The sequence below is a fragment of the Ovis canadensis genome, chromosome Y, assembly GCF_042477335.2.
Source record: "Ovis canadensis isolate MfBH-ARS-UI-01 breed Bighorn chromosome Y, ARS-UI_OviCan_v2, whole genome shotgun sequence".
NCBI lineage: Eukaryota > Metazoa > Chordata > Mammalia > Artiodactyla > Bovidae > Ovis > Ovis canadensis.
In genome coordinates, this window is record NC_091271.1 from 15,152,197 (window position 1) to 15,177,609 (window position 25,413).

The following is a 25,413-nucleotide window of genomic DNA, read 5'->3' on the forward strand; positions in this document are numbered from 1 at the left end:
AAAGGAGAGAAAGACAAATATCATATGGCATCACTTCCATGGACTCTAAAATATGACACAAATGAACTTATCTATGAAACAGAAACAGACTCACAGACATAGAGAGCACACTATGTGATTCCCAAGAGGGGAAAGTTGGGGTAGGCACAGATTGGGAGCTGGTGATTAGCAGATGCAAACTATAATATATACAAGAGAGAAATAAGAGCGTACTGTATAGCACAAGGAACTATATTCATAATTTGTGATAAACAATCATGGAACAGGGTATGAAAAAATTGTATGTGCATATGTGTGTGTTTACATATGAAGGAAAGGAAAGGACAACTGTTGGCAAGCACATACAGAAATTGGATCCTTGTGTGTTATAGATGCATTTTAAAATGGTGCAACTGCTACAGAAAACAGTTTAAAGGCTCCTCGAAAAATTAAAGAACTAGAGCTGACACATGATTCAGCAATTCCACTTCACAATATAAAATCAAAAGAAGTTAACATGGGGTCTTGGGATATCTGCAGAGCCGTGCTCACAGCAGCACGAAGCACAACAACTAAGAGGTGGAAGCATCGAAATGGCCATCAAATGTGATCTATACACATAATGAAATATTATTTAGCCATATAGAGAAAATTCTGTCACATGCTACAACATGCATGATCATTTCAGACATCAAGCCAAATGCAATAAACCAGTCCTACAAAAAGACAAATACTGTAAGTTTCTACTTGCATGAAATAGCTAACACAGTCAAGCAATAGAAAGGAAACAAAAAAGAACGATGGAGTCCATGGTCTAGGTCAACGGGCAAGAAAAGAAGAGTTGCTGTTTAATGGGACAGGTGATGGGTACAGAGTTTCGATTTTGCAAGCTGTAAAGGTGTAGAGATCTGTTTCATAACAATGTGATAAGGAATTCCCTCGTAGTTCAGAGGTTAGGACTCCACAGTGTCCTATCAGGGGCCTGGGTATGATCCTCAACCAGGGAACTGTCATACAAACTGCACAACACAGCTAAACAATGCAACAAAAACAAATCAACACTGTGACTACCTGTGTGTATATGTCTTAGTCACTCAGTTGTGCCCAACTTTGCATCCCCATGGACTAAAGCTCACCACGTTCCCTTCTCCATCAGATTTGGAGTGGGTTGCCATTTCTTTCTCCAAAAGGCTGATGAAAGTGTGCAAAATACTTAGCATGCAAAAATGGTTAAAATGGTAAAAGTTTAAGTTAGATGTTTTCTACAACAATTAAAAACAGAAAAGCATTTAACAACCAGGAAAAGAATTTGAATAGACATTTCCGACTCTTTGCAACCCCATGGACTGTAGCCTACCAGGCTCCTCCGTTCATGGGATTTTCCAGGCAAGAGTGCTGCAGTGGATTACCATTTCCTTCTCAAGGCGATCTTCCCCACCCAGGAATTGATGCCAGGTCTCCTACCTTGCAGGCAGACACTTTCTCTTCTGAGCCACCAGGGAAGACCCGAGCAAAATGTCAATCAGTTTCACTGAGATACTACTTCACACCCATACTACTTCACACCCAATCAAAAGGACGAATAATAACAAGTGCTGCAGAGGATGTGGAGAAAAGGAATCTTCATGATATTGTTGAGGTAATTGCTGTAAAATGGTACAACCACTCTTGCAAAAGTGGTTGGTCAGTACCTCAAAAATTAAATGTAGAGTAGAGATATGATCCAGGAATTTCCCTCTTTTGTATATATGCACCAACACTGAAAATGTTCAGTCCATGCAAAATCAGTGTTCACAGCAACATTACTCGCAATAGCCACAAAGAGTACACCATCACGTATTATCCATTCATTGACGAATGGATAAACAAACTGTGGTATATGCTCAAAATGGACTGCATGGAAGCCATTTACCATATTCATATACCATATTCAGCCGTAAAAATAAAACAAAAACAGTCACTGCTATACAAGCATGAAAAAGATGAATCTTGAAAGTACACAAACGAGGGGACTTTCCTGGAGATCCAGGGTTTAAGACTCTCCACAGGGGCCATCCCTGGGCTGGGAACTAAGATCCCACATGCCACATAGCTAAATAAATAAATATTTAAAAAGAAAATACGACATCTGAATAAAGCCAGACACAAAGGTCACATATTGTATGTGGGAGAACTGTAGGTGGAAGACAAGCATGAAAGAGAAGCGCTCTGTAATCCAAGTGAAACATTTTTTTTCAGGGAGGAGGAAATGAACCACTCTGGTAAAGGCTGCCAATAAATTAAATAAAATAACAACTAAAAATTGACCCCTGAGTTATTCATTTGAAATTCACTAGTGGCCTTGCCAAGAGTGGCTTTATAGGAAAATGAGAGAACTCGAGATAACAAAGTCTAGGAACAACTCTGCAGAGGTCTATCATAAGCAAATATGAAATAAAAGCAGCAGAAGCAGGAGGTGTCACCAAAAGATGGATTTTTAACGACAGGTCACATTATGGTCAGTCTGTTTGCTGATGGGAACCATCCAGAGAAACAGAAACCTTAATCCAGGAGGACAAAGAGGAGACTTGCTAGAATATCAAGAAATGAGTAGGTCTAGAAATGAGCAGATTAAGAATTGAGTACATCAAACCACAAGAGCACACAAGCTGGAAAAGGCAATGGAAACCCACACCAGTACTCTTGCCTGGAATATCCCACAGACGGAGGAGCCCGGTAGGCCGCAGTCCATGGGGTTTCGAAGGGTTGGACACGACTGGGCGACTTCACTCTCATGCACTGGAGAAGGAAATGGCAACCCACTCCAGCATTCTCACCTGGAGAATCCCAGAAAAGGGGTAGCCTTGTGGGTGGCTGTCCATGAGACTGCATAGTCAGACTCGACTGAAGTGGCTTAGCAGCAGTAGCAGCACACAAGAAGGGTACACAAGCCACATAATTTGCTCACATTGACAGAGCTGAGATCATGTGAAAAAAAGGCTGGCATAGTGGATTAATGGGTATGGTAACCAGCCTTCAAGCGAATTCAATCTCCTGATATTCCCACCCCTGTGCAGTTCTCTCTCAATCTATCACAGGGTAGACCTGTTAGACTAAGCAAATACACGAGCGCAGATGTGTAACATCTCAAAAAAACCCTGCACTTTATCATGGGTGCAAGCACTTTCCTGAATCACTCATTCTGAGTAAAGACAGCAGCCTCCACAAGAGAAGCCCCTTGGAGAGGCCCACAGAAGGAGGAACTGAGGCTTCAAGTGTACAGACAAGTGAGAGAGCTAAGATTCAACAAGCTAAGTCTTCAGAGGTTGCCAAGCCAGACAAAAGCTTGACTACTACCTCAGGAGAGATCCTAGGCCAAGAGATAACAAGTGGTAAGTTCTTTCAAACTATTCCATTTTGAGATCATATGTACAACACAAACATTTCAAGTTCTAATACCATTCCCATCATACTTACACACAGAACAGTTCTCCTATAAATATAGCAAAAATCAAAACACACACACACACACACACACACACAAACACACACACACACACCCCTATCCAAAGCACTGAAACACAGGAGTTGCCTGGCAGTACAGTGGTTTGGTTAGGACTCAGCCCTCTCACTGCCAGGATCCTGTGTTCGATCCCTGGCTGGGGAACTAATATCCTATGAAGCCACATGTTGTGACCAAAACAAAACATGCTCTGAAGTTCAAAGCTGTACCAGCAAGATAAGTATACAACACAGCTGTAGGCACAAGTGGCTGGGCATAGAGCTTCCTATGATCTTGTTTACTCGCATGAAACGAACTCAGATGGTGCCTCACCCCCATCCAATGGAGTTCACTTACTTAATGAAGAAAAGCCCTTAAGGGTACAGAAATGAGCAAGTAATCTCACGTGAACATGTTAAATCACAGGATATTGTCTCTGAATGAACCACTGGATTCATTCATTCATTTGGCCATGCTGTTTGGCTTGTGGGGTCCCAGTTCCCTGACGAGAGACTGAATCCAGACCACTGCAGTGAAAGCCCAAAATCCTAATCACCAGGCCACCAGGGAACCCCACACCTGCATTGCTTTGCTTTGCTAGCTAAAACCTTAGGATATGTGCATTGCCCCACTTTAGCCTTACCAAGTGGTAGGAGTCAGCTCTACACAGCTTAAGATCCATGGTGCTCTTACTTTTTTTCTTTCAAGAAGGCAGGAGAAAGCAAGTCACCCTGCCTGTTTTTAAGCTTGCCACTCAGAAAGCTGCAAACCTGAAACCATGATGGCCCTGAAGTCAGCACCCGCAATCAGGGTCAGGTAATCCCCAATCAGGAATACTCTCTCTCAACAGCAACGTGTCAGCCGACGAATGAAAGGAGAAAAACACAAAGTAAGAAAGCCACAACTTTGTCCCTTGTTGTAAAGATGTCTGTCACCTTACCTCAGGGGCCCACTGAAATCCTGAGCGCTTGAGACCTCCCAGGCAGACTACGGTCACATCCTGGGGACAAGCACAGGAAAAGGCCAGGGTGAGTCCCCTGTTCTGGGAACATTCTATCCCCCCAGGCCCTACCTGGTCCTACCCTATGGATGCTGACCAGGAGTCTCACACTCAACCAGACCAAGTGATTGAACTCCTTTGCCCTGAGCTTCTTCCTCCCACCTCCCTTCTCTCAGTAACAAACAAACAAATACCTCATCTGCCAAATTCCGAACCAAAGGCCTGAATCTCGGGGCCCCCAGGGACGGGGCAGCCCTGGAGTCTGAGGAGAGGCCGAGGAAACAGGAAAACGACCAAAGCACCAGGGCAGTGAAGAGGCCACTAGATCGATTTTTTTCCTTTTTTTTTTTTTTGCTGTGCTCGCCTGACTAAGCCTGGGTGCAGGAACGGGTTGGGCCGTGAAGATTTGTGTGTGTGTGTGTTTAAATCATTAGGTTCCACAGGAGAGCTGGGGGTGGTGCCCGGGGCCAGGGGCCTAAGAGGCCCTTTCCTGGAGCTGGCTTGTCCCACCCACCCCCCGGGCCGGAAAGCTGCTGGAGAGCTGAGCCCACCCAGACTAGAGAGGAGAGAGGGTGAAAGGAGCCTGAGGCCTGTGGGTCCTGCCGCATGCTCCCTCTTGAGGGCCCGCGGGCCCTCACCAGCCGCCCCACCGAGCAAGGCCTCGTGAGAGTGGGGACCCGAGAAACCCTCCCTATAGCCGTCAGGCACCGCTTTGGCTGAACCACGCTCCAGTCCTTACCAGCCCCCGTTGATGGAGGAGACAGAACTGCCTGCTGCTCACCTGCCTTAGGCAGTTCCCGGATCAAGCCTGAGGAGGCGAGCCTGAGGGGATGAGGCCTCCTCAGGTCTGGCGCGCCGCCTCAGCTCCCCCTACAGGCCTGCGGGCTGCCTCCGATGATTGGCTGCCAGGTGTCGGCGCCTGCAATCTGATTGGCCGCCAGGCCTAGTTGGGCGCATGCGTGTGCGATGGACACCCACCCCCTCCCCCCACCCCATAAAAGCACCCTCTGTGGGCGTGGTCAGGTTGAATCTGAATCTCAAGAGTATTGGGTCAAGATTGCTCAGCTCACCAAACGCGAAGAAAGAAAAAACAGATGGCACAGTCGCCTGGGCACAGGGCTGAGAACGGCCTCCGAGTCTACCAGGGGAGTCCAGTGATGGTGTCCGGCACTCACAGCCCTCAGGTGTGACCTCCCTTAAGCCAGTTCTTTGCTTAAGTAACTTGACCTTACAGTGCATCTTGGCTCCCCTCCTCTTGGAATTACATTTCAATCAAGGCAGGGCAGCCTGCCCCTGTTTTTGCACTGTCTATTGTGAGCTGAGAATGAGCTTTACTTTTTCTTCTTCTTCTTCTTTTTAATTTTAGAGCTTTACACTTTTAATGGCTGAGGAAAACGGAAAAGACTTTTATTTTCTGACGTGGAAATTGTGTGAAATTCAGTTTTCGGAGTCCTTAAATTTGGAACAGGGACTTGCCAGTTTCTTTCGTTGTTGTCTATGGCTGAAAACTTAATCGCCAATGATCATATTCGCAAAGCCTAAAATATTTCTTTTTTGGCCCTTCACAGAGTCTTTTTTAAATGCCCTGTGCTGCTGGAAGTCTCCTAGTAGACCGTTGAGATCTCCTATGGGAGGATAAAGTTTTCGTTTTGTTACATTATTTTCTTCTCTATTATATTCATTTTTCATTCTTTCCTAATTTCATTCCTTCACATCGCTATAAGTTTGTTCTGTTGCTCATCTTTACAACTTTTTGAGATAACTGTTTATAACTCTCATTTCTCTTGTATCTAATGCTATAAAGTTACCTTAATTTGTTGTTGTTGTTCAATCCCTCAGTCATGTTGGACTCTTTGCAACGCCATGGACTGCATGCATCACACCAGGCTTTCCTGTCCTTCACTGTCTCCTGGAGTTTACTCAAACTCATGTCCATTGAGTTGGTGATACCATCCGAACATCTCATCCATCGCCGCCCACTTCTTCTCCTGCCCTCAGTTGTTCCCAGCATCAAGGTGGTTTCCAATGAGTTGGCTTTACCCATCAGGTGGCCAAACTATTGGATCGTCAGATTCAGCATCAGTCCTTCCAGTGAATATTCAGAGTTGATTTCCCTTAGGATTGACTGGTTGAATCTTGCTGTCCAAGGGACTCTCGAGAGTCTTCAACACCACAGTTCAAAAGCATCAGTTCTTCGGCACTCCACCTTCTTTATGGTCCAGCTGTCACATCTATACATGACTGTAGGAAAAACCATAGCTGTGACTAGATGGACTTTGTCAGCAAAGAAATGTCTCTGCTTTTTAATAGGCTGTCTAGGCTTGTCATAGCTTTTCTTCCAAGGGCCACATATCTTTTAAGCTCATGGCTGCATTCACCATCCACAATCATTTTGGACCCCAAGAAAATAAAGTCTGTTACTCTTTCCATTGTTTCTCCGTACAACTTTAAATGTGTCCCACAATTTTTGTGAATAGACTGTTCATTATCATTCACATCCGAGTATATCCTAATATTCTCTTCTAAAGACAAGCCTAAATGTTGCATGGGCTTCCCTGGTCACTCAACTGGTAAATCGCTTTCCAGCCAATGCAGGAGACACAAAAGGCCTGGGTTCGATCCCGGGTCAGGAGGATCCCCTGGAGAAAATAATGGCAATCTGCTCCAGGATTCTTGCATGAAAATTCCATAGAGATATATGTTATGTGTTAAGATAGTTATTTCTATTTTCCAAGTGAATGGCATTTTCAAAGATGTTTCTTGGTCAATTTCTCATTATTGCATTATAGTCAGATGACACAGTCTAAATATTATTGATCCTTTGTATTCGAAGATTTCCGTTAAGTATGCCGTACTTCAGATTTCCATCTCCGTGAAGTCAAAATGAAGTGAGTGTTGTGTAGAGAAAACACTTGCAATGTCTGAAATGCATGTATGTGAAATGACTTCCTTTATGCTTCACAATTATTCCAGCAACTTTCAGTAGGGTACCTTTAACTAAGTTCCAGGGTTTTCTCAAATTTTACCAGTTTTTCCACAAATGTTCTTTCCTAGTTTCATAGTCCCATATAGGATACTGAACTGCATGAGAATATAGAGCAAAAAGCTACAGATACCTCCCTTAGCTTACTCTGGTCTATAGCAGTTTCTTAAACTTTCCTTGTTTTTCAAGACTTTTGACAGTTTTCAGGAGTCCTTCAGGGACAGGCATTTTGCAGAATGACTCTCTATATGGGTTTGGGATGTTTCTCCTGATTGCCCTGGGGTTTATATAATTTTAGAACTATACCTCCAAGGCAAAATATCTTTCTCATCATCTCCCATCAAGGATTCATACTATCAATATGACCTACCACTAGTTCGTCTGCTATAAAGTTGTCTCCTTCCTGCTGACATATTCTGTTTTTGGAAACAAGCCGCTAAACACAGCCTACATTTAGGGAGGGGCATGGAATCTCATCTTGAGGAAACTATCGAAGACATGCACAAATTACTGAGTATACAAGTTAATTGAAACTCCTTTGTAAGGAAGATCTGGTCCTTCTAGCCATATCTTTTAATGTTAAATTAATTAAGGTAAAGATTTAATAGGTTTCCCAGTTGGTGCTAGTGGCATATTAGACACGGACATAGAAAATATATTTTATTGAGAATTCCTTAGTGATCGGGTTATTAGAGATTTGTGCTTCCACTGCAGGGGGCAGAGAGTCAATCCCTGGTTGAAGATCTAAGATCCCTTAATCCTCACAGCAAGGCAAAAAAAAAAAAAAAAAAAACAACCCCAAACCCTGCCTGATGAACACTCCATCTGAATATACAGATAAAGGATATAAACAGAACACCTCACAGAAAAGAAAAGAAACATAAGCATTTATATATGTGAAAAGCTGATCGCCCTTATGAGGGAATACATGTAACAATTATGAAAATGTTTTCTACTGCTGCAGAAAGGTCTGTGAATAGCACTGACTTAGGTCATTGTTTTTCCAACCTTTCTTCTTTTCAAATGTGATGCATATTAACACATGAAACTGCTTTAGCTCTGTCTCAAAAATTTGCTATTTTCACTATCATTCAGTTCAAATAATGTTTTTCCCATAACAATTTCTCTTAGGAGCAATAAGTTATTTAGGTTCAGAAGCAGGAGAAGGAGAAGCCTAAACCACAACATTAAAGAGGCTTGTGAATTGCAGAGGTGCCGCTTTTGCACTTTGGGTTCCTGGCAATCCTTACTCTATCCTCAGCCTGTGTGCAGTGTCATTGCTTCATTTTCAAACTTTGGGAGTTCTGTACTCCTCAGTTATCTTTCTGGGTTTTTGTTTGGTCATGCCACAGAAGCTGTGGGATCTTAGTTCCACAACCAGGTGTTGAACCTGGCCATTGACAGTGAAAGCATCAAGTCTGAACCACTGAAGCAACAGGGAATTCTCATACCTCTTTCTTTCTTTCTTTCAAATATTTGTTCATTTACTTGGCTGTGCTTGTTTTTAGTTCCAGCACAAGGACCCTTCAATCTTCATTGTAGCATGTGGGAGGGAGCAGGGATTTTAATTGTCACATGTGGTATTTTTAGTTGCAGTATGTGGGATCTAATGCCCTGACCAAGGAATGAACTTGGACGCCCTAATCTGGGAGCACCGAGTAATTCCACCGGACTACAGGGATGTCCTTCCCATGAATGAACCCAGGTCTCCCACATTGCAAGTGAATTCCTTACTGTCTGAACCACCATAGCTTTGACTATAAGAATTTTGGTCAGCAGAGTGATGCCTTAGCTTTTTTTTTTCTTTTTTAATGCTGTCTATATTTGCCATAGCTTTCTTCCAAGGAGCTAGCTTCCTTTAATTTTGTGGCTACATTCACCATCCACAGTGATTTTGGAGTCCAAGACAATCAAACGTGCTGTTATTTTCAGTTGTTCACCATTTCTTTGCCATAAAGTGATGGGACCAGACGTTGTGATCTTCGTCTTTTGAAATTTGAGTTTTAAGCCAGCCTTTCACTCTCCTCTTTTGCCACCATCAAGAGGCTCTTCACTTTCTGCCCTTAGGGTGACATCATCTGCATATCTGAGGTTGTCGCTGTTTCTCCAGCAATCTTGATTCCAGATTGTGCTTCATCCGGCCCAGTGTTTTTCATGATGTACTCTGCGTTTAAGTTAAATAAGCAGGGCAACAGTATATAATCCTGACGTGCTCCTTTCCCTATTTGGAAACAGTCGCTTGTTCCATGTCCAGTTCTAAGTGTTGCTTCTTGCCCTGCATACAGATTTCTCAGGAGGCAGGTCAGATGGTCTGGTATTCCCATCTCTTTAAGAATTTTCCAGAGTTTGTTGTGGTTCACACAGGCAAAGGTCTCATCACTTCATGGAAAATAGATGAAGAAACAATGGAAACAGTGACAGAATTTATTTTCTTGAGCTCCAAAATCACTGCAGATGGTGACTGCAGCCACGAAATTAAAAGATGCTCACTGCTTGGAAGAAAAGTTGTGACAAAGCTAGGCAGTGTTTTAAAAGAAAGAGACATTACTTTCCCAACAAACGTCCATAAAGTCAAAGCTATGGTTTTTCCAGGAGTCAGGTACAGATGGAGGAGCTGCACCATAAAGAAGGCTGAGTGCTGAAGAATGGATCCTTTCAAACTGTGGTGCTGGAGAATGGAGAAGACTCTTGAGAGTCCCTTGGACTGCAAGGAGATCCAACCAGTCAATCCAAAGGGAAATCAACCCTGAATCTTCAGTGGAAAAACTGATGCTGAAGCTCCAATACTTTGGCCTCCTGAAGGGAAGAGTCAACTCATTGGGAAAACAAAACAAAACAAAACAAAACCCTTGATCCTGGGAACTATTGAAGGCAGCAGCAGAAGGCATGACAGAGGATGAGATGATTGGGTGGCATCAGCAACCCAACGGAATGAGTTTGAGCAAGCTTCAGGGGATGATGATGGACATGGAAGCCTGGCATACAGAAGTTCATGGGGTCGCAGGGAGTCAGACACGACTAAGCAACTGAACAACAAAAGCCAGGCAGGGTCTTTATGTACAGCTGGCTGAACCTCAATGGGGCTTTTCTGAATTTCTGGAGGTGGGTAGAACATAATTTTTTAGCCAGATCCCATGCTGCAGCATGTCTGGAATATTTTGTGCTCGTAGTCAATCTTTTTTGTGTGTTTTCTGGGTGGCACCTGGGAGTCAGTGTTCCTCACAATGATGGATGCTGTCTCTCTCAGTCCCAGCTGAACTGAACTTTGGATCATGACCTCTGTATCAGGAGGCAACCCTGGCAAGTGCTCTGGCTGTTTGAATGACTGATGATTCTTGGTTTGGTGCTCGGTCTTTTCCTTCACGTTCAAACTTTGTAGCCAGCACTTGCAACATGGAAAGACCCTCCTGTTGCAGTTCTTCCGAGCGTGATTTACAAAGGATGTCACCTATTTGAACATTTTGAGGCAAACCAGACAAACAAATTGTTCATGTTTCCATGCCATGTTCTAAAATACGCCTCTACATTGGCAAAAGCTGACAATCTGTAACTGCAAACACGGCAGACATAGGGCATTTTGCCAGGTTTGTGACTGTCCTTCAGGTACTGTAAGAGAACCTGATCTGTTTTGAAGGACAATTCACAGATATTACAGACCGTGGAGGGCTCCCAGGAAGCAGGGACACTTTCCATGCGACACTGCAGCTGGAACGAGGTGGGAAACTGGCGGTGGCAGTGCTGGCAGGTAGTGTGGGTTTCCCAGCTGTCACCCTTCTGCCTCTCAAGCTCCAGATGGTTCCTCAGGTGGGTCATAAACTTGACATATTTTAGAAGACTCAAGCAGCTGAGGCATTTGAAGGCTGTGTGAGTCTTCTGTTCTGGTGCCGTCTCTTGTATGCTCCAAAGTAAAAGCCATCAAATAACATTTACTCTCATCAGTGAATTTGATCCCAGATTTACTTTCATGGGATCAACAGTCTTGCTCTGACGTGCAAGAGTCAGAAAGTCCATTTTCTCCAGGCCTGACAAACTACATGTTCCTTCTGGATCCATAAGACGGAAGCATGCCTGGCCATTGGTGCGAGTCCGTGAAAATGATGCCCCACCATGCACACGGCTCGGTGAGGTCGGGGAATCTTCCAAGGTCATAACCGTGTTTTTCCAGGAGAGATACCTGGAGGGGCCATGGTGGAGGCAGGTCCCCCTGGGATTCCATCGCTGAGTTTGGGTCTTTTGGGATTCCCACTGTTAAAATTCACATCTGAAGTGGGACACCGCTTTGAATTAAGAGGGCTTTCATCCTTGCCTCCTAATGAGAGAACGGCTCCAGAGAGACAGGGTGGCCGCAGAGAGAACAATTCTGAATTGTGAAGGACAGTTTCCGGCGAGCTCGTTTTCCAATCAGGTTTAGATGAAGGCTCCGAAATAATAGAACTGCCTCTTCCTCCCCATACACACTGAGAAACTGGTGATACGGCAGCTGGCTCTGATGCTGGGGTCCTCAGATTTGCAGGTTGCCACCTGCAGGAGGGATCCGGATTCACGTGGTCCTTCATTCTTCTTGAAGATGAGTCCCTGGTCACTCTGTTCAAAACGTTAGAAATGACTGGCTTTGAAGTTGAAATCACTCTGACAAAGAAGGTTTCAGCATCCTCCTTGACGTGCTCCACTCCAACAAAGATGACCTCAGCATCGTCATTGTCCTCACCTCTGGATTTGGACACGGCGGTCTTTTTCTCGGGTTGTGGTGGTGCTTGTGCTTCCTCACACGGGAAGAGATGGGCCATTTTGCAACCACTTGTGGCTTCAAGTGGCCCCTTCTAGTGTTTTTCTCCCCCTAAAAGCAATCACCAGGCAAGGTCATCCCCTCTGATCTCAGGTGTCAGTCTCTGTGGTTTCAGGTCACCCTCAGTTGGTCACCGAGAATATTAAATGGAAAACTCCAGAAATATACAACTTATGCATTTTAATCTGCAGGTAATTCTGAGGAGAGTGATTGGAATCTCACACCATCCTGCTTCCTCCTGCCCAGAATGTGAATCGTTCCTTAGTCCTGAACATCCCACGCGTCTGTCACTCGGTTACCACAATGACTGTTGAGATGCCACGGGGCTTGTGACCAAGTTATCCTTACTTTACTCAATAATGGCCCCAAACCGTAAGTGGAGGGATGCTGTCCATTGACATATGCCAGAGAAAATCCATTAAGTGCTACCTTTCAGTGAAAAGATCGAAGTTCTCAATTTGATATAAAAGAGAAAGAAACAATGTATGCTGAGGTTGCTAATATCTGTGGTGAATGTGAAGAAGAGAAAATAAATCTGGGTTAGTTTTGCTGTCAAACCTCCAACTGCAAAAGGTATGGACACAGAGCGTAGTAAGTGCTTAGTTAGGGTGAAAAAAAATCGCTCAATTAGTACAGTAGTATATTTTACATAGCGACTAGACTCACAACACTTTTATAAAAGTATATTGTTATAATTGTTCTATGTTATTATTACACCTTCCCTGGTGGCTCAGATGGTAAAGTGTCTGCCTACAATTCGGGAGAGCCAGGTTCAATGCCTGGGTCAGGAAGATCCTGTGAAGAAGGAAATGGCAATCCAGCCCAGAATTCTTGCCTGGGAAATCCCATGGACAGAGGAGCGTAATAAGCGGCAGTCCATGGGGTCGCAAAGAGTTGCACACGACTGAGCGACTTCACTTTCACTTTCCTGTTATTTTTAGGCAGTAGCTATCTCTTACTGTGCCTCTATACAGTAGACTGCATCACAGGTGTGTTTGTATAGAAGAACCATTGTGTATATAGAGTTTGATACTGTGTGAGGTTACCGATGTCCCCTGGGGGTCTTGAAACTTACTCTCTGCCGATAAGTGGTGATGATTATATTTCTTTCAAAAGACAAAATTAGTACCTGGTTTAATCACTGGCTGAAACATTGAGATAACTATTAGCACCCTTAGACATAAGGAAACATCTCAAACTCAGTGAAATGACATGACCCTTTTAAACTTCCTTCTCCAGCCACCACTTTTGCCTTGACTCCCCATGGTGGCCCCCGTGCTCCTGTTAAACTCTGCAGGAGAGCTGGTAGGCACCATTTTGCTTACAGATCTACAATCTCACTCAGAAATGCTGACCGACAGAAAATGTCCAAAAGAGCCCCCAGCTGTCCCTTGGGGGTGCCTCTCACTCCCTCCACTCTCCGAGTCCAGAAGGCACCATAGTCTATACATGGATCCAAAATATTTGTTTTTAATCCCAGCCATTTCTAATAGCAGGACTTGAACCTGCCTCATGCTGGCAATTCTCTCTCTCTCTCTCTCCCTCTCTCTCTCCCTCTCTCTCTCTCTCTCTCTCTCTCTCAGAGAGGGAGAGCATTTACTCTGTGCTTGAAACTACTACCACAGCATCAACATTGTATTAGGTATTATACGGAATGTGGAGATGATTTAAAACGTGGGAGTATCCCCTTACGTTACATGCAAAGACTGCACCATTTTACGTAATGGACTTGATCACCCATTAATTTTGGTGTCTCCAGGTGCAGGGTTCCCAGACCCAATCTCCCAAGGGTACCGAGGAGGGAGGGACGGGACTTCTCAAGACTTCTACTGCTCCCCCTGCCTTGGATGCTGTCTCAATTACCAGCACTCAACTCCTGAGCTGCCTCGGTCCACAGTTTCTCTGCCAGGCTTTCCTGACCATGATGTCAGAAATCACAGCCTCCCCCAACTCACATGCCATTTTCCCCTCCAGAGCTATTGGGCTGCTGTATTTTGGTTTCTAGAACAACATGGGGTGTCTGTCAGTGCTACATGCCTGCTGCAGAAATAAACAGTAACTGTTATTAAACAATCATTTACCTGTACCTCAAGCTCGGCCCACTCATTCCTGGCTCCCCAGGTACTTACACTTGATCTTAGCCAAAAGGCTGAGAAGCAATTTCTCCAAGCATTTGATGACTTCCAAATCTGAATGGATTAAAACTATCAGGCAAGAGAGAAAGTCAGCCAGTATGTAGCTGGATGCTGACAGGGGCAGTGGTGCTGCTTGAAATTAAAGGTTTGTAACACAGTTTCTCTCCATATAATACATTTGTTGATAGCTTCCATGCCATTAACACGTTTCATAGACATTAAAGGACATTCTAAAGTTTACATTTGGCCATTTGTGATACCAGATCACATTTCATCAGTAGCATATCATAGTTTGTTTGCTTGTGTGTAAATGATGTCCCTAGCGGTAAAGGTCCCTTCTGCCAATGCAGAGGACCTAAGAGATGCAGGTTCCATCTCTGGGTCAGGAAGACCCCCTGGAGGAGGGCATGGCAACCCACTGCAGTATTCCTGCCTGAAGAATCATATGGACAGAGAAGAATCGTGGGCGACAGTCCATAGGGTTGCAGAAAGTCAAACATGACTGAAGCAACTGAACACACACGCAGACATATGTATATAAATATATTTTTTATAGTGGTATGAAAAATAGTGCTGTGGGACCTCCCTGGTATTCCAGTATTTAAGACTTCTCACTTCCAGGCCAGGGACACAGCTTCAATCCCTGGTCAGGGACCTGTGATCCCACATGCCACTGGGTGTGGCCAAGGTAAATGGAATAATGTATCTTACAGCTGATGTCATCTTAGATTTATTGAAGATTTCTATTTTTCATAAGCAGAATCCAGCCTACTTAATTCATGTCACAAGTCACTAATGGCATGCTAGCTGCATTATATAGGCAAGTGGTTTAGACAGGGATTGACAAATCGGCTTGCTTCCCGATTGTTTTTTTTTGTTTGTTTGTTTTTTCTTTTAATTTTTAAAAACGTTTAATATTTTTTACATTGAGGTTTAATTTTGGGAAAAACAAAGGAAAGGTTTGTGACGTGTGAACATTATATGATATCTAAATTTCAGTGTCACAAAGAAAGTTTTATTGGAACATAGACGTGATCATTTGCCTCTGCCTGAGGCTATTTCACCCTGCTAATGGGAGAGACCTCAATGGCCCTTAATGCCTGGTTACTCTCTAGACCTTAACAGAGAAATTTTGCAGACTCATGGCTGCAGAGAACAAAAGGAAGCATTCCAAACCCCATGGCTCACCAGCTCCTGAAGTCCAGTTGACTCAGTGCAGCTAAACACTGTTTCGGTTCTGTGCTGAGTTTAAAGTCCTTCTTTAGGCCATTCTAGATAAAACACATTCAGAAGTTTATGATGGTCCCATGTTTTCGTCTGTGCCATGCTTTCAGTTTCTCCTCATTCAACATGTATCAAACAAACCCCGTAGTTTATCATCATCCAGTGTTTCAAGGCTGTTTCCTGCTCAACTGCTTCGTCATTCTCTGCAGAAAATACATAACCAATAATTTATCACAATCCAGTGTGTTAATTCTGGCATATGCTTCAAAAGGTCCTTTGTCCACTCAAGGTTGAGCACACTCTTAGTTGATCACCATCCATTGATTCAGGGATAGTACATACTTTCATTGATTTTTCAACTACCACAGCTCATCATACACAATGATTTACCATGATCCAGTTTCAGTGTTGTGACAGGCTCCTTGTGCTTCTTTCTATATACAAGATCAAACACAGGCCATCTGAAGTGTGAACATACAGTGTTTCAGTCATGAAACCCACTTCAAGTGGTTCTTCACTTACTCCACAACAAATACACCATACAGGTTATCGACATTCATTGTTTCAATGTTGTAGCACATACTAATGGCTGCTTCACTAACTCCAAGTCAAACACCTTCAGTGGTTTGCCACTATCTTGGGTTTCAGATCTGTGACATGCTTCAAGAGCTCCTGAAACTACTCACGGTCAAAGGCACTCTGTAGATTTGTTGTTGCTGGCTGTTATATGTTGTTCAGTCATTCAGTCATCTCCAACTCTTCAAATCCCATGGACTGCAGTATGTCACGCCTTCTTGCCCTTGACCATCTCCCGGAGCTTGTTCAAACTCAAATCCACTGGGTCGGTGATGCCATCCAAGTATCTGGTCCTCCATCGTCCCCTTCTTCTGCTCCAATCTTTTGCGGCATCAGAGTCTTTGCCAACGAGTTGGCTCTTCACATCAGATAGCCATAATATTGGAGCTTCTGCCTCAGCATCAGCCCCTCCAGTGAATTTTCAGGATTGAGGTCCTTTACAGTTGACTGGATTGATTTCCTTGCAGCCCAAGGGACTCACAAGAGTCTTCTCCAAGACTGTGGTTCAAAAGTATCAATTCCTTAATGTTCAGCCTCCTTTATGGTCTAACTTACATCGTCACATGACTGCTTAAAAAAACACAAATATAGCTCTGACTATATGGACGCTTCTTGGCAAAGGGATGCCTCTGCTCTTTAACATGCAGTCTAGGTTTGTCACTGCTTTTCTTCCAAGAAACAAGTGTCATTTAATTTCATAGCTGCAGTCATCACCTGCCATGATTTTGGAGTCCAAGGAAACAGAAGTCTCTCACTGTTACCATTGTTTTCCCATCTATTTGCCATGAAATAATAGGACCAGATGCTAGGATCTTTAGTGTTTTGAATGTTGCGTCTTAAGCCAGCTTTTTCACTCTCCTCTTTCACCTGCATCAAGAGGCTCTTTAGTTATTCTTTGCTTGATGCTATATCGGTGGTGTCATCTGCATATCTGAAGTTATTGATATTTCTATTTTTCTCTTAATTTCAGCTTGTGTTTCCTCCAGCCCAGCATTTTCCAAGATGTGCTCTGCATATAAGTTAAATCAACAGGGTGACACATGTAGTAGTTTGTTTGTTTGTTTTTCCCAATTTCAAACCATCTGTTCTCCTTTTCTGGTTCTCACTGGTTGTTTCTTGACCTGGATACAGGTCTCTCAGGAGGCATGTAGGTAGTCTGGTATTTCCATGTCTTTAAGAATTTTCTGCAGTTTGTTGTGATCCACACAGTGGATTTTTATCATACTCAATAAAGCAGAAATAGTTTTTTTTTTTTTAAATAATATTCTTGCTTTTCCCATGATCCAATGGATGTTGCCAATTTGACCTCTGGTTTCTGTCTTTTCTAAATCCAATTTGAACATTTGCAACTTCTAGGTTAATGTGCTATTAAAGTCTTGCCAGGAGAATTGTGAGCATGTCTTTGTTCGATTCACTTCAGCTGTTCAGTTGTGTATGACTGTTTGTGGGCCCATGGACTACAGCAAATCAGGCCTTCCTGTCCATCACCAACTCCCGCAGTTTACTGAAATTCATGTCCTTTGAGTCGGTGATACCATCTAACTGTCTCATCCTCTGTCGTCTCCTTCTCCTCCTGCTTTCAATCTTGCCAAACATCAGGGTCTTTTCAAATGAGTCAGCTCTTCACGTCAGTTGGCCAAAGTATTGGAGTTTCAGCTTTAACCACAGTCCTTCTAATGAATATTCGTGATTGATCTCCTTTAGGATGGACTGGTTGGATCTCCTTGCGGTTCAAGGGACTCTCAAGAATCTCCTCCAACAACACAGTTCAAAAGCATCACTTCTTTGGTGCTCAGCTTTCTTTATAGTTCCACTGGTACATCCATACACGCCTACTGGAAAAATCATAATCTTAACTAGGTGGAGTTTGGTTGGCACATTATCATCTCTGCTTTTTAATATGCTGTCTCAGTTCAATTCAGTTCTCCACCTATACAGCATCGATGATAAGACATCTAGGTTAAAGATGAAAGGTTTACCCACAGTGAGGGGCACCCGGAGAGGTTCACTGAGTTACATGGAGGAAGAAGAGGGAGGGGGTAGTTAGAGGTGACTGGAATGAGATGAGGTGGGATCAAAAGAGGAGAGAGAGAAAAAAAAAAAAAAAGAGGAGAGAGAAAGCTAGCCAGCAGTCACATCCTTATGTGTGCTCCACCGTCTGGACCACTCAGAGGTATTCACAGAGTTATACAGGGAAGAGGAGAGGGAGGAAGTAGACAGAGGTGGCCAGGAGGATAAAAGAGGGAAATGAAAAGCAGAGAGACAGATCCAGCCAGTAACCAGTTCCTGAAGTGTTCTCCACCGTCTGGAACACGGAGATTCACAGAATTGGGTAGAGAAGAGAAGGGGGAAGGAAGAGACAGAGGCCACCTGGTGGAGAAAAAGGAGTGTCCAAAGGAGGAGAGAGTGGTCAAGCCAGTAATCTCGGTCTCAGGTAAAATTGGGTAGTGAAGTTTGGGTTTTTAAATGTACAAAATTGACAACAAATACCAAAAAGCAAATATTAAAAATCTAGAATAGAGGTTGGATTTTAAAAAACGCAATATTAAGGAAAAGAAGAAGAAGAAGAGGAAAAAAAAAAAAGCCACAAGAACTATTAAAACAACAACAACAACCACACAAAGACTATATACAGTGTTTGCTTTTAAAAATAGGTTTCTTTTTAAGTAATAGTAGGTTATAAGAATAACAATTAAAGGATAAATAGAGGACTTAAATATTTCTAAAAGTTAAAAAAAGAAGAAGAAGAAAAACAAAAGAAGAATAAACTACCACAAAACAACATTAGCAAAAAAGAAAAAAAGAAAAATAAATGGTCATAAAAATAGTAAAGATATTTCTGGCCCTTTCTCTGGTGTTGTGGGCAGTGTGGGGTTATTTCCAAGGCAGTTCCCTCCATTAAATTTCTTCTGTTTGCTGGTCTCTTCAGTGTCTGATTTCCGTCCTAATAAGGGGGGGGGGAGCATGGTGGACACTTTTTATTTTTATTTTTTTGGCTCCCTTGTTCAGTTGTGCTGTGGGGAGGGAGGGATGCTGCAAACAAATAACACCTGCGTGTGCTTTCAGCGTTTCAGGCCCCCTGGGCCTGCCCCTGCTCACGATGCACACCGCTCATGCTTACGTTGCTCCAGGTCTGAGGCCGGCCCTAGGCTGCACGCACCTCCCAGGTCTAAGCCGAACTCAGCTTCGGTGCTCAGGTAAGCCCTCAGAGGCACAGATTCGGTTGGGACTGCCTTTTGTGTCCTTCTGACGGCCGAGTAGCTCAGGTGTGTGGTGAGTGCAGTCACTGTGACTTATCGCCTTTCCTGTCTACGCTGCTAGTTTTCTGGATGTACCACTGGTGCCCCTTGTGAGGTGGATGGTGACTGTCCAGAACCCCCAGAAGTCTTAGCAAAGAAGCCTGCTTGCAGTTTTGTAGGTAAAGTCTCTCCGGGGCTGCGATCGCCCCCTTCCAGCGAATACGGTTCTGGCTGCCTGTCACCGGCGTGAAATGGTCTGTAACCGGCTATTTCTGTTCCATCCTTTGTTCTGTGTGCGGTCCTGGTGGTGTCTTATGTTTGGGCTTTTCACGTGGTAGCTGTCCCACAGTCTGATTTGCCAGTGCAGGTTCGTTCTTTGTGGTTATGTGCGGGGCGTTCCTGCCTGATTCTTAAAAAGCAATGCAGCCCGCGCCTCCTGAGCCTCCCTGCCCTGCCCCCACTTGCTAGTGTCGGATGCAGGCGTCTGTGCTGCTTTTCTGCTGGGGGAGTTACTGTTGCGCTTGTAATCTGTAGGTTTTAATTATATATTTATGTTTCCTTCCTGCTACGTTGCACTCTGTGCTTCCAAAGCTCACCACAGACTCGGCAGGGAGAATGTTTCTTGGTGTTTGGAAACCTCTCTTCTTAAGATTCCCTTCCCGGAACGGGATTCCCTTTCCAGGACGGAGCTCCCTTCCTACCTCCTTAGTCTCTTTTTTCATCGATAGCTTTTTCCTGGCCATCACTTTCAGTCTGTATGTGTCCCTAGTTATGAGGTGGTTTTCTTGCAGACAGTATATTCTTGTATGCATTCACCCAGTCTTTGCCTTTTCATTGGAGCATTTAGCCCATTTCTGTTTAAGGTAGTTGTTGATAAGTATGATCTTCTTACCACTTACTATATATTTTGTGGCTTTGTTTTTATAAGCTTTTCTGCTTCCTATCTAGAAAAGATCCTTCAGCATTTGCTGAAGTGCTGGTTTGGTGGTTCTGAACACTAACTGCTTTTGTTTGTCTGTAAAGCTCTTGTTTTGTCTTTTGAATGAGAATACTATCCTTGTTGGATAGAGTAATTTTGGCTTTAGGCTTTTGCCTTTCAGCACTTTAGGTGCATCCTGCCATTCCCTTCTAAGTTGAAGAGTTTCTATTGTAAGATCAGCTGTTATCCTTATGGGGATTCCCTTCTATGTTATTTGTTGTGATTCCTTTGTTACCTTGAATATTTGTTCATTGTGTATATTTATTTCTTTGTTTGTTTTCATTTTGATTAATGTGTGTTTTGACATGTTGTGTCTTGGTTTTCCCCCTATGGGACACACTGGGATTTTTCATTTTAGTTGTCTGTTCTTTTTCCCATTTCAGGGACGTTTCTAAATATTTCCTCCTCAAATATTTTCTCATGCCCTTTCCCTTTGTCTTCTTTCTTTGAGAAACCTATGATTTAAATATGGGGGCATTTGACATTGTCCCATAGGTCTCTGTGATTGTCTTCATTTCTCTCTTTCTTTTTTTTCTTTCTGCTCTGCTTCATTTATTTCCCATATCCGATCTTCCAGCTCACTTAGTCTTTCTTCTGCCTCAGCTACAGTACTGTTCCTGTTGTCCAGAGTGATTTCTATCTCAGTTATTTCATCGCTCATTATTGATTGACTACTCATGATTTCTTCCAGGTCCATTTAAAACATCCCTTTCATCTTCTCAATCCATGCCTGAAGTCTATTTATCTGTAGTTTCATTTGTTTCCAAGACATTGACTATTATTGTGCTGAACTGTTTTTCCTGTAGACGTCCTACCTCCGCCTCTTTCACTGGTTTGTTGATTTTCATTGTATTCCTTCATCTGCTGGATATGTCTCTGCCTTTTCATGTTGTTTCGAAGACTGTCTTCGAGGTCTATTTTCTGCACACCAGAGGGCCATCATTGCTATTAATTGGGTGGTCTCCTCCAAGTGAATGTGATGGGACCAGTGGCTTGTGTAAATTTTCTTGTTGAGAGAACTTTTTGTTGTTGTTGTTATAGAAGATGGCTGTTGATCTCACTTGTTCTGAGAGTCCATGCAGTGTCCATTAGGGAATTAGTGGGCTCTATTACGGCTTTGATTCCAGATGAGCTATTTCAAATCCTCAAAGACGATGCTGTGAAAGTGATGTACTCAATAAGACAAGAAATTTGAAAATCTCAGCTGTGGCTCAGTTGGAAATGGTCAGTTGTCATTCCAGTCTCGAAAAAGGCAATGCCAACGAATGCTCAAACTACCATGCAATTTTACTCATCTCACATGCTAACAAAGAAATGCTCAAAATTCTCCAAGCCAGGCTTCAGCAATATGTGAACCATGAACTTCCAGATATTCAATCTTGTTTTAGAAAATACAGAGGAATGAAAGATCAAGTTTCCAACATCTGCTGGATCTTCACAAATAAGCAAGCAAGTTCCAGAAAAACATCTAGTTCTGCTTTACTGAGTATGCCAAAGCCTTTGAGTGTACGGATCAAAATAAACTGTGGAAAATTCTGAAAGAGACGGTAGTACCACACCACCGGATCTGCCTCTTGAGAAGCCTGTATACAGTTCAGGAAGCAACAGTTAGAACTGGACATTGAATAACAGACTGGTTCCAAATAGGAAAAGCAGCACCTCAAGGGTATATATTGTCACCCTGCTTATTTAACTTCTATGCAGAGAAATGTGTGGCTGGAAGAAATGCAAACGGGAATCAAGACTGCCAGGAGAAATGTCAAAAACTTCAGATATGTAGATGACACCCCCCTTATGGCAGAAACTAAAGAGGAACTGAAGAGTCTCTTGATGAAAGTGAAAGAGGAAAGTGAAGAAGTAGGCTTAAAGCTCTACATTAGGAAACCTGAGATGGCATCCTGTCCCATCACTGCATGGCAAATAGACGGGAAAACAGTGGAAATGGTGGCAGACAGTTTTTTTTTTTGGGGGGGGGGTAGGCTCCAAAATCACTGAAGATAGTGACTGCAGCCATGAAATGAAAAGACGCTTACTCTTCCTAGACAGCATAAAACAAGACCAGAGGCTGACTGCAGCTCAGATCATGAAATCTGTATTGCCAAATTCAGACTTAAATTGAAGAAAGGAGGAAAAAACCACTAAACCATTCAGGAATGACCTATCTCAAATCCCTTATGATTACACAGTGTAAGTGAGAAATAAATGTAAGGGACTAGATCTGATAGAATGCCTGATGAACTATGGACGGAGGTTCATGACACTGTACAGGAGACAGGGATCAAGACCATTCCCAAGAAAAAAGACACGCAAAAAGGCAAAATGGCTGCCGGCGGAGGCCTTACAATTAGCTGTGAAATGAAGAGAAACGAAGCCAAAGGAGAGGAGGAAAGATATACCCATCTGAACACAGAGTTCCAAGGAGAGAGAAGAACGCCTTCCTCGGTGATCAGTGCCAAGAAATGAAACAAAGCAATAAAGCAAAGCAATAGAATGGGGAAGACTAAAGATTTCTTCAAGAAGACCAGAGATACCAAGGGGGCATTTCATGCAAAGATGGGCACTATTAAGGACATAAAAGGAATGGACCTAACAGAAGCAATAGACATGAAGACGAAGTGGCAAAGAACACACAGAAGAACTGTACATCAAAGATCTTCACAACGCAAATAATCATGACGATGTGATCACTCACCTACATCCAGATACCTTGGGATGTGAAGTCAAGTGGGCCTTAAGAAGCATCACTATGAACAAAGTGAGTGGAAGTGATAGAATTCCAGTTGAGCTATTTGAAATCCTAAACGATTATGCTGCGGAAGTGCTTCACTCAATATGTCAGCAAATTTAAAAAACTAAGCAGCAGCTCAGGACTGGGAAAGGTCAGTTTTCATTCCAATCCCAAACAAAGGCAATGCCAAAGAATGCTCAAACTACTGCACAATTGCACTCATCTCACACGCTAGTAGAGTAGTGCACAAAAATATCCAAGCCAAGCTTCAGCAATACACGAACCATAAACTTCCAGATGTTCAAGCTGGTTTTGGACAAGTCAGAGGAACCAGAGGTCAAATGAGTGTATGCACCACTACTTCTGATGATGCATGCAGCAACTACTGAGGTTGAAATCACGAGTTTGCATTCTGCTTTTACTAAGAATTGAATTAGGACAGGTGCACTAGTTAGCTTGCTCTCTGGCACATACATTACAACTCTAGAGCATAAGTATCACAACCAAGTGCGTCTGCACTCCGGACCTGGCATGCGGTAACGACTGAAAATGCAAGAAGCTTTTCACAGTTACAGACCCCTGATTTGAAACCACTGCTGCTGCTGCTGCTGCTGCTAAGTCACTTCAGTCGTATCCGACTCTGTGTGACCGCATAGATAGCAGCCCACCAGGCTCCCCTGTCCCTGGGATTCTTGAGGCAAGAATACTGGAGTGCGTTGCCACTTCCTTCTCCAATTCATGCATGCATGCTACATCGCTTTAGTCTTATCCGACTCCGTGCGAACGTATGGACAGTAGCCCACGACGCCCCTCTGTCCACGGGATTCTCCAGGCAAGAATATTGGGGTGGGTTGTGATTTCCTTCTCTTATGTCAAACCACACATGCTACAAACACTGAGCTTGCCCTCTGGAATACGCGCTTGTCGATACTGAGGCCACCATCTAGAGGATGCTCGCTGGAACTACTTAGTTTCCAATCTGGATCACCCTTTCTGCCACCATTGAGACTATTAACAAGCTTTAGAACAAGTGCATTGCTGTCACTGAGACTGCACAGTAGAGCATACATCCCATCACTCCTAAACCCGGGTTCTTTAGGGTATGGCCTGCCACTACTGAGCCTGTCAGTAAAACATGCCTGTTGTAAACTCACATACACTTTTGGTGTATTACACTCTGGATTCTGCATCCCAGCACTACTGAAATTGCCTTCCAGAACAAGAGTTCATCACCGGCTGAACTTTCACTCTGAAGCATGAACATCACAATCATCAGCTTGTTGCTTTATAGTAAGTCAGGCCACTACTCGACCTGCACTGTAGTTCAGGTGTGCCTAAATAGTTACTGAACTTGCACTCTGAAGTTTCCTTCTGGACACAACTGGGCCAGCACTCCTGTAGACCGAGTGAGTTTAAACACTGGAGGATATGGTACGCCTCTCCTGAGCATGAGCTCAAGTGCAGGCATCCGGGCTCTGCTGAGAACATGCTCTAGTTGCACACATGCCAAAGTAACTGAACGTGCAGCTGGGGGTACAGATCTCATGACTACAGAGTGAGCGCATTTCATCATGGGTTTTGCTCTTCTGAGGTTTACTCAGAAGCATATCTTCCAACGTGCCTGCGTGTGCCTTCAAGAGCCAATGTTCTGACACTACGGAGACTGTGCTGTAGAGTAAGAATGCCTGAACTACACAACTGCACACTGAATCATGCATCCCAGCAGTATAAATCCTAGCACTACAGCACACTTGTCACTTCTGAGTCCTTATACTAAGCAGGCATGGCACAGCTAGTGAGCATGTGGTCTAGAGCATATGTGTGGGAATTACTAATTTCAGACTCGGAAGCCTGTGTCTTGCCACTTGTAAGCCCAGGCCCCCAAATATTCATGTTTCAGCTACTCATATTGCACCCTGGTACACTCCTTTATCACTGCTGAGACTGCGTTACAGAGCATGAGTTCCACTACTACTAATCTTGCTCGATGGCCTGGGTGCTTAAACCTGTGAGCCTACACTCTGCAGCTGAAAATTGCCAATGACGTGGCTTGCCCTCTGTTGCATATTTTCCCCACGCTTCTTCCTGCACTCTGGAGCACCTACTCCAGGAGGCTGCTTTCTAAAACACATATCGTCTCCACGAGTGAACCGTCATTCTAGATCAACTGTGTGAACACTAGTGACCTTGAATTCTGAAGTGTTATATTACCTTCCTTGAGGTATTGGTCGAGAAGGTGTGTGCAACGATTACCCCCGTGACATTTTATACCAGCCATTTTGCTGCTAGTCACCCAGCACTCT

General features: G+C 43.7%; 1 pseudogene; it reads right to left on the bottom strand.

Moving 5' to 3' along the window:
- Positions 1–10,517: 10,517 nt before the first annotated feature.
- Positions 10,518–12,230, bottom strand: LOC138431333 (zinc finger protein 280A-like; annotated as a pseudogene).
- Positions 12,231–25,413: the final 13,183 nt, after the last annotated feature.